Source organism: Sinocyclocheilus anshuiensis, unplaced genomic scaffold (genome assembly GCF_001515605.1).
Source record: "Sinocyclocheilus anshuiensis isolate Anshui unplaced genomic scaffold, SAMN03320099.WGS_v1.1 scaffold1593, whole genome shotgun sequence".
In the NCBI taxonomy this organism is placed as follows: domain Eukaryota; kingdom Metazoa; phylum Chordata; class Actinopteri; order Cypriniformes; family Cyprinidae; genus Sinocyclocheilus; species Sinocyclocheilus anshuiensis.
The window spans coordinates 176735-187667 of NW_015536545.1; the positions used below are offsets into that span (position 1 = coordinate 176735).

General features: G+C 38.6%; 1 protein-coding gene across 4 annotated transcripts in view; it reads right to left on the bottom strand.

The window, feature by feature from the left end:
- The window catches only part of tnrc6c1 (trinucleotide repeat containing adaptor 6C1), a 72625-nt gene that overhangs the window by 46508 nt on the left and 15184 nt on the right, over nucleotides 1-10933 (bottom strand). The gene's annotated exons all lie outside the window — the stretch shown is intronic.

The window sequence follows — 10933 nt, forward strand, 5'->3', positions numbered from 1 at the left end:
GCCGATACCGATATATCGGCGACAGGCTCATATCGGCCGATAATATCGGCAAAACGATATATCGGTCGGGCTCTACTTGTAATTGCAGCTAGCTACTTCATAAAGAGGCTCATAAAGACTAGTTTAAATACTTTAAATCAGAGATGTTCACAAGTCTTTAACTTGGAGTCCGAGTCAAGTCTGAAGTCTTTATCGCTGGAGTCTGAGTCAAGTCTCAAATCTTTATCGCTGGAGTCTGAGTCAAGTCTGAAGTCTTTATCGCTGGAGTCTGAGTCAAGTCTCAAATCTTTATCGCTGGAGTCTGAGTCAAGTCTGAAGTCTTTATCGCTGGAGTCTGAGTCAAGTCTCAAATCTTTATCGCTGGAGTCTGAGTCAAGTCTGAAGTCTTTATCGCTGGAGGGCTATAGACAAAATATATGATCTATGATCTGCTTTGTAAAAAAAACAGAGGCGTTAAGATGTAAGGTTAATGTACATCCAGCCTGTTACTTATATGTTTAATCCATTACCATGTTCAAAACAGTTTTTCTGTAATCAAATTCTACAATAAAAGTCCGATCTACCATGACACATAAGGAAATATTTGACACAGATATTACATAACCATACATTTTATAAATACATACGTATTTATGAAATAAGTAGTGTTGTCAAAAGGCCCGGTATTTCGGTACCAAGTCGGTACTAAAAAAATGAAAACGTTACGGTACCAGGTAAGTCAGGGGTATTCAATTAAAGTTCCAAGAGGCACGGCCTCTATATTTTCTTCCAAGCAAAGGTCCGGACAACAAAAAAAAGAAGCAGCAAGAAATAATTTTTTTTACATGTATTGTATTTTTACATTTAGATACATGTGAGGCCATGTGACAAAAAAAATACTGTTTCTGTTCAGGGTTTTCCTCCTGAAATCTATACTATTTTAATATTTTGCTTAAAAGCAATATCTAGCCTACTAAAAACAATGTAGCTACAATAATCAAAATGTTCCCAATCTTTAAACTAATAGTTTCAAAGTTTAAATTTCATCCTAGCCACCTAACAACAATTTTCCCAATTATAATTAGGCCTAGATATTTTTTTTAAATGTTCTTAGCCTACAGATTAATAATGCTAAATGTCAGAATATGTCAGAACAATGTCACATCTGGTTTGAATAGCTAGTCAGAGTCATAGGTTATAGATAGATAATATATAGTAAGAACAATAACTATGCATCCAGAGAGAGAGAGAGAAAGCGCATTGAGCTGAAAGGACTTGAATAAAGCGCGTTTGGCTTTAGATAAAAATACTAAAGGATATAGCGCTGAAAGATATTTACCATAAATGACCCTGAGCGCTTATGTGATCCGCTCCGCTGTTTTGACGCACTGCTCACTTAAAATGGTGCTGTGTTACAGCTCGCGGTCCGGATGGATGCAGGGGTGCGGATGCAGTCCACCTTTTTAAAATCAGTTTATAACTATTTAAGGATAAAAGACTCGAGTTGCTTTTAAAATATTCACAAGTCCTTTTCCTTGAGTCGAGTCAAGTCTCAAGTCATTTCGGGTCGAGTCTGAAGTCAAGTCTGAAGTCTATAAAAATGCAACTCGACTTGAGTCCCGAGTCACTAACTGAGTGCCCATCTCTGTTTTAAATTATGATTAGCCTCGTCACAAAGTAACTTTCCCAACACTACGTCATAACAACGAGGCCACAAATTTCACTAGGGAATCTGCTATCTCTGGACCGAGGCCACTTCTTAAACCAAAGCAATTTGCACAAACCTCTAATCTGGGATGAAGCACCACTAACTGCTAAACACTGAGGAACCGCACCGTAACCTGCCGCGTCTGACACCCTAGGCTGGAATTAGTCCAGGCCGGGTCTTATAAGCCAGAGCTTTATGATCAAAGGAACGTGCATGAAGACAAGCAGGTACAGCCTGTGGAGCAGATACCGGAGCTTGGCTCACCGGACCTGCGCTACCGGTACATGTGTGTCTGCGTTCTTTCACTCCACATTCCACCAAACTGTTTGATATTCAGACAGGAACGTTATGAAGACAGACAGCTCTATTATGAGCCATTCCGTGCTTTTCCCACAATCCCTTTGTTCTTCTATTACTGCTACAGTGGGGCTTTTACACAGAAAGTGATCAGCCACATTTCAAAACACACACTCAAGGACAGTATGCTTATAGAATTGTAATTTTTAAAGGGAGATCGAGCTCGTGTGAACACACACACAAACACGCACACACGGCAGGCAAAAAGACAAGATGGCGGTAGGCTGCACTGGCTGAGGCAGGCTATAAATACTGACCCAGTCAGAGAACTTCTCTGTCTCTCCACACACAAACACACACCACCTCCAGCGGTTCAAACACATACACGCACACAAACGCACACCGAATTTGAACACACACCGATGTTCAAATTTTCCAGAATTCAAAAGTATAGTAGTTTTACAACTGAGGAAAATACATACCTATATGTGTCATTCTTGGTAAAGGTCTCATTATATTTGGGGATCTTTGCCTTACAGGTTCAACTCAAGAGTGAAATTTAAAAAAACGCAGAACCCAATTTCATCCCACTAACTCCATACGGGTATCTCAGTAAAATAAAGCCCCATTATTATTCTATAATTTACCACATAACGCAAAGTGTTGGTTTAATTAACTAAATGAGAAAAGCTAAATAATCTGTTATTAAAATGACTCACAGAGCAATGAAAAATCCCATCTTTAAAGGGGTGGTTGATCAGCTTTTTTTGAAAGCTTGATTGTGTTTATGGGGTGCAGTGTAACATGTGTTCATGCTTCGTTTAAAAAAACCTTTTATTTTCACATATTTTAACTTTATTCTACACCACTATTTCCATTTTCGTCAAAACGGTTTGTTGAGTTCCTGGTTCTATGAAGCCCCTCCCTCAGAAATACGCAATGGGCTCTGATTGGTTAGCGGGTTCAGTGTGTTTGTGATTCGCTAACCGCCTAGTGCACGTTGTCCGGAAACGTCACTCCCCCTTACCATTACAGGTAGTTGCATGCTCCCGGGGGCGGGGTTTATGTAAACATCGAGGTTAGTAATGTAACAAACCCAGGAAGAAGCTCGTTGTAGTCCCTACCAGCCGTTTTTGTAGTCCTTAAAGGGTTACTCCACCCCAAAATGAAAATTTTGTCATTAATCACTTACCCCGATGTCGTTCCAAACCCGTAAAAGCTTAATTCGTCTTCGGAACACAAATTAAGATATTTTGGATTAAAACCGGGAGGCTTGTGATGGTCCCATTGACTGCCTAGTAAATTACACTGCCAAGGTCCAGAAAATTATGAAAGACATCGTCAGAATAGTCCATCTGCCATCAGTGGTTGAACCGTAACGTTAAGAAGCGACGAGAATAATTTTTGTAAATGACAAAATTTTCATTTTGGGGTGGAGTAACCCTTTAAACAGTGATTTCCTTGAAAGAAAATATATCCCTTTGCATTGAACTCTGAGCGTCGTAACTTTTCAGACGTTGTTTATGCTCTAACAGCAACATTACACACTAACTAAAGTTCAAAAAGTGAAATCATAATCAACCACCCCTTTACCAACTTTATGTAAATGGGCTGCTCAAAGAGGACACTGAAAAATTAAACACACCTATACTAGATGCAGATAAACAAGATTGTTACTACATATACACCAAATAAACATTACATCAAGGTCTTTGTTTTCATATCAAGAACATATTCCACCATCCTAAGTCATCTGATTCAGCGACTTGATTCAACCAGTTACAATTAATACATTAATTACAAACAAACAAACACACACACATATATAATACATATATACATACATACATACATACATATATATATATACACATTATATATACATATATAAGTAACATTTTAATTAAATATATAACAAATAAAATGAATCACAATGCTTTTTCAATAACAAAGGCACAAAAACTGAAATGGGACGTCTGCTTTTGCACCAGCCCCCCTGCCGGGGGAAAAGTGGCAATTTATTTGGTGCCTATGTTACTGCCAAGAGACGTTTTAGTAACAAAGTGAATATCTAAAAAGCAAGTTCAGAGCTTGAAAAAAAAACATCTAAAAAGCATGCTTCACTAGGCCATGAGTCATCTCTCTGCTCACTGCCCTGCATGCACACAGTGGGTAGCGGCTGGCCTCTCAGATGGGCTGTCTGGCTAAGGACTCGAGGAGCAGCAGCCTGTACTCTGCTCGTACAGTGGATGCCAAGGTCCCAGGGGACCAAACTCCTCCTTACGAACGGAGGAACTCAAGGACGAACAGCCGGACTGAGTCATTAGCAGTCATTAACTATGCCCTAACTCAGCAAATAGGGCATAGGAAAGTGCTGTAATGAGCAGGTCCTTAAAGCAGAGCAGGTGTTAACTGACAAACAACCTGTGTGAGCTGTTCAGCCTGATGTAGGCCTGCTGGGTAATGGACCCCGCTAGAACAGCCCCTGACTGCCATATCAAACAGACTAAACAATGTTTACACAAAGAACGATTAACTACTGCGATATTAGCATCCACACCAACGGACAACAAAGTTCTGTTTACTGTAAAGCCATGCTGCAGGCCTGTTGTCTGCCACTTCAAATACATGAGCCGTTTAAAATCAGGTGATTCTGATTGGCTGTCAATGTTTTTATCATTCATTAGATGGAGAAAAAAAAATTCTGAAGTGATCCCAACAATAGCATTCCTCTGTGTCATTAAGAAAACTTTAGTTATCGTAACAGTTAGCGATGTTAACGGGGTGCTCACCCTGTGGTCTGTGTGGGTCCTAACACCCCAGTGTAGTGACGGGGACACTACACGGTCAAAAAGCTCCGTCTTTCGGATGAGATGTTAAACCGAGGTCCTGACTCTCTATGGTCATTAAAAATCCCATGGCACTTCTCGTAAAGAGTAGGGGTGTATCCCCGGTGTCCTGGCCAAATTGCCACCACTGGTCCTTGTCAATCATGGCCTCCTAATAATCCCCATCCACTTGATTGGCTCTATGACTCTCTCTCTTCTCCACCTGTAGCTGGTGTGTGGTGAGTGCACTGGTGCCGTTGCATCATCCAGGTGGATGCTGCACACTGGTGGTGGTTGAGGAGAGACCCCCTCCACATGATTGTAAAGCGCTTTGAGTGTACAGCAATACACAATAAAGTGCTATATAAATGCGTCATTTATTCATTCATTCATGTGAATGGGCTGCAATACAAACACGGCTGTCTGAACAATAAAAACCAGTTCCTGTTCATGCTTTCCTGATGTTTAGGAGTAAGCCTATCTAAAATCAATAAAATGTCATTAAAATAGTGGCACAACAGTCTCAGCAAAATAATGTAAACTAGGGTTGGGCGATGTCTACAGTGAAACATCGCGATGGACGATGACATCGTGGAGCTGGGCGTGAATCCGCATTTAGAAAGGCACGGAAAACAAATAACGTTTGCTAACGATTGCCTGTTACATTACAGTACATAAAATTTCACTTACCACATAAACATAGTTAGGAGAGATGACTGATAGGACGATCGGCGAATGATTTGTAAAATGTGTGGTAAGTACTGCTGCTCCATAGTATAAACAGAGTACGTGCGATAGCGAATCTCAAAAGTGAAAGTGAAACTAAAAAGCGATCGTGCATTCAAAAGCAGTTTCAATGCCAGGCATAATAGCGGCTCCCTGATGCCCGCAATTTATATACAGTATAATTACCCAATGATAAAACTGCGAGAAAAAGATACAATATTTTCCTATACGATACAATAAAAAATACATATTTTCCTCCCATCTCGTATTTATTCCCTTTAGGGGGTTCCGTATACACATAATTTTCTTTCCGAACACGGTATTGGGACGCGGCGGATTGAGGGGGGAGGGGGGAATCACGATGCCGGCTCAACATCGTGATATCCATCAGCCATCGGTGATGGCATCGTCTATCGGCCCAACCCTAATGTAAACAATTACTGACAAAATTAAAATATTCCGCAACCCTCAGTAACTAACTATAAGATATTGTTTATCAGTATGTGAGTTTCCTGAGAAGTACCCAAGTGTTGCTACTAGGCATGGGCCGGTATGAGATTTTGAAGGTATGATAACCTTAACCAAAAATATCACGGTTTCACGGTATTGTCGTTACAGCTCTAAAATGTACAGCTCTAAATGACTGGGTAAAAATATATATATATATATAATTTTCCGCTGAACACAATATATTTTGTTTTTGAGCAACATACGGAGTATTAGGAACAGTAGAATTTGTTTATTTTTTCTTTGATTTGTTTCCTAAAAAGAAGAAAAATAAAGACTGACATCTTTATTTAACCTAAATCTGTAATTAGTTATTTAATTTTAGTTATATAATTCATATACATATCATTTATATAATTTCATATCATTTAGTTATATAATTTCATATACACAATTTGACCTAATAATAACCCAATTTGAAGCAAAAACAGAATGTTCTGTTCTGACTAGCTTTGTGAAATTATACTACATGCCTGAACGAAGCAAACAGCAGAAGCTCTGAATGAGACGCAGATTCACTCTCTGACAGCAGGAGGCGCTCATGGAACACCAGATACTGCGTTTCCTTGGTTACTGCTGTAAACAAAGCAGCACTGCGCTGAAACACTGCTTTAAAATGAACTATACAGAGACGAGATTAAAAGAAAATACCTCGTAAACTTTTCTGAAGACAGTCAGTTCCCCTCAGAAACACATTCATATAAACCCCCAAATCAATATTGAGGATTTTCTTCCAATAGTTCGTGCATCATGAACAGTGAGTGATCTGCCTGCTACAGTATTTTTCTCTGTGCGTCCATCTTCAACGTCTCTGGCCTGTGTTAACGGGCCTTTACAGACTTCATATTTTCACATAAATGACATTTTGGAAAACGTTTGCATTGCAACGCAGTTTGTGCAAGTCCAGAACAGAGACGAGTTTCTTGCAATAAGAAAAAAACGGCCGGTTGCCGATCGCGCAAGTTCCAGGGGAAGCTCCTTAAATTCGGCCATCCTACACACACGTGACTGACCGCTCCGGTTTTGAAACAGTGACATTTTCAAATCGCGGTATACCTTGAAACCGGTAATCGGCCCATGTCTAGTTCCTACCACCATGCCCTACTAGTTGAGATACAATTAGAGATACATGCACGTCTTACAGTCGACACTAAAAGAAATAAGTAAAATAAAATTGTTAATGGATATGGCTCTACTGAAAAGTATAATATAGACTTGTGACTGAGACTGAGCTGTTTTCTTGCTGCTATGTGATTCCAACAAAAATCTTTTTAGAAGCTTTCAAGATTTGATGACATGAAGAGTGCAAACCATCGCAAATCCAGCAATTAGCAGTGTTGGTGGTAACTCATTACAAGTAATGCGAGTTACGTAATCAGATTACTTCTTTCAAGTAACTAGTAAAGTAAAGCATTACTTTTTAATTTACAAAAAAAATTTCAGAGTTATTTTTTCAAATCAGTAATGCCAGTTACATTGTTTTTCCATTTATTGATCGCCAGCTCTCCTGTCATCATGTTGAGAGAAATGGGGAGTAAGTGCAGAGGCGATATTAACCAATGTCTTTGCTGCTGACCTTTGATGATCCAGTTCAACCATACTAATAGGCAAAAATTACTTTAGATAAACTAACAATTGTACTTTGTTTTTTTATTGCTGAAGAGTGTTTCTTCTCCTGCGTTCTACTGTACAGACGTGAATTTACTTCTGCTTCAGCCTGAGGTTTATTCATTACACTTTTTGGTGTGAAAGGGCTTTTATATTTGCTATAAATAGAACTTCTTATATTAAAAACAATCAAGCCCTGCTTATATTTAAAAAGTAACGCGAAAGTAACGCAAAAGTAATATAACGCATTACTTTACATAAAAAGTAACTAAGTAACGTAATTAGTTACTTTTTTTAGGGAGTAATGCAATATTGTAATGCATTACTTTTAAAAGTAACTTTCCCCAACACTGGCAATTAGTATACACAAACCATTATTTTCTAAGTGACTGATCCAAACTCTGAGAAGATAAACAGTACCCACTCAATCACATTCCTCAAGATATAATACATATGTAAAAATTCAATACATTTCACAGTATCATAACTCGATTCAAACCAAAACTGACATGTCAAGCATGTCAGAGCACACTAAAAAACATCTCAACGCTTAAACAACCACCTTTATTACTGAAAAGCAGGGCTTGTTAAAGACAACCAAAAGTATATAATAAGTGTGCAAGACAGAACGTACCTGTGGCTGAAGTGGTGCCTGAACCGGGGGAAAAAAAAAAAGAAAAAAGGCAGAAACAACTGAAAAATCATTCAAAATCAGCAGCAAACCTGATTAGTCCATGAGGTTTGTGTGTATGAGATCGAGTTAAGACAATGAGTTAGAAAGTGAAAGAGAAAGAAATAGCTTGGGAGAAAAAGGAGAGGTGAAAGGGGGGTGGTTGTTTTTTTTTTCAGTTGCCTGAATATCTGCCGAGGCCTTTGAGTTTCTCTGCGGCCAAAACAAAGAGACAGGAAACTTAAGCAGGTTCTCACTCTTTCTTTCACACGGTTCCATCGCTCTCTTCCTCTACTGACACAGACACCTACAGCAGCTTTCCATCAACCTTTTTTTCTTCTGTTATTTCTCTTTTTTCATTCCACAAAAATACTCCGTCGGTTTGGCAAGAGCAATTCTCTGTGAATTTCTCCAGGTTGTGTGTGTGCATGTGCCCCTGTGTGGGGCCTCCTGGGCCTCTCTTGAAAAGAAAAAGATGGTTCGGCAGTCATCTACTGCTCACTCTGTACCAAAGCCTCTCCAGTCTCTCCAGAGCTTCACGCCTCAGAGCTTCCCTTCACCTTTCTCTAATGACACAAACGCTCTTTAGGTGACACCATGCTGAATATAAAATGTCCAACTAACACTCAGAGAACATCACATATATACTTGTTATTAGAAGGAAGCACGGTCAGAATGGTCAACTAGTAGGCGAAAAATGAAAAATGAGGTCAACTACTTTTTTTTTTCTTTTTATGTGGCTTTAATATTTTTAGTGGCAGTGCTTTAAAGGGAGCACAACTTCACAGAGAGTGTTTGAACATGCTGAAAGACTAAAAGAAATTGTGTCGAGCCTTCAAACTTTAACACATTTCACGACAATGATTGTCAGTCTTCAAATCACTTGTTGTTATTAACACGTAGGTCTCTGTATTTATAATGACCGATGATTTTGTTTGCTAAAAGGTTGCATAATTCAGTCATTTTGTGTGATGAATACCATTCAGTTACCCCACTGAACAATTGAGATTAGCATCTATACATCTTTGAAAACACATCTGGCATCAGATAGACATGCCCTCAACCAGTCTATATATACACAGAGCTTCTTTAAAGGGATAGTTAACCCAAAAATTTAAATTCTGTCATTATTTTGAATTGATATTTTGAAGAATGAAATTGATATTTTGAGGAATGTTGCAAACCACACTATTTATTTCCATTATATGGATAGAAAAAAAACATTTTATGTCTAGAGAAGAAAAAAAAAAAGCCAAACTGTTTTGAAATAACTCCACAAGTGAGTAAATGATGAATTGCAAATGAACAATCAGCAAAACCTACATTAACAAGGAAAACCATTTGGCACAGTTCTAACATCACTTTATCTATTTGTTTGTATCACATTTGTCAGATTATAAGAGATCCGTCACACAGACGGTATCTTGGGTAAAGGATTTAGAAGGCTTAGACATAGAAAGGTCAATATCGATCCAGGAGGGTTATGCTACACTATCACCTTCTACAAATCCTTCTCAACAAACAAGTGATTTGGTCTATCTTACTTTTCTTTACGCACAAGAAATCTAACACACATGTCGAGCCACCCAGCAACCAGTCAGCCAAATTCAAGATCTAACAGGCGGAAGGAAGAAACATATCCTTATCAGCTGAAGATAATGCGTGTCCTTAGGAACGGTGGCCCAAGAGGGGATAAAGAAAGATGTGAAACAAAGCAAAACCAGATTACATCTAATTAGCAGAACTCTGCGAATGCCCCTAGTGCAACCCGATTAAAGAAAAGAGAGATTCTCATGCAGTGATACAGAGATTCGGAGGATGAAAGTGTGAAAGAAGGACAAAGACGACTCAGTTCTCCGGAGTATTTTGCAATAGAAGGTCCCTGTAAGCATTAAACCAGCACTTCTTCCTGCATCAAGTCTGATGTTTGAGAGTTCCAGCATTAGCAGATGCTCTAATGAAATTTATGACTGTCTATCCCTCACATGACATAAGTCCCTCTCCCATCTGCCCCACGACAGCCCTCAAAAAGCCCTTTCTGCTGTCTAAAATGTACTGCCTCATACCTCACCCCTCTCAATGAAGGGGGCGTAACCTGTCCTATGGGGCAAGGAGTCCTCAACCAAACATGTCAGCTCAGCACATACTTTCCTCTCTTGCTCTCGCTGTCTCTCTTCCAGTGCTGTCACTCTCCCTTCTCTTTTAATTTGGATAATGTCTTGGTTAAATCATTGTTAAGCAGCAGATCTACTAACACAGGACAGATAACTTTGAATGAATGGGTGTTTCTTCATCTACAAGAACTTTTATGTCCTAGTGGTTGATTTTTTTCCCAGCTTTTTTCTTTTTATAACACTAAACTTTTCTCTAGCATTTAATTACAAATGCTTTCAATGTATAGATTTTATAGTTTTGCACTTGTCCCAGACAGATTTTATTCTAAAAATTAATCATTTTATTACCTGTTTAAAACTATGATAATCTACAAAAGGAGCAAAACAAGTATTAGAAAATTAACAGTGTGAAAATTTAAAGTTATGAAATGGTATGTCCATAAAAAAAAAAAAGATAAATAAAAAGTAAAAAAATGATTAATTTTTAGAATAAAAT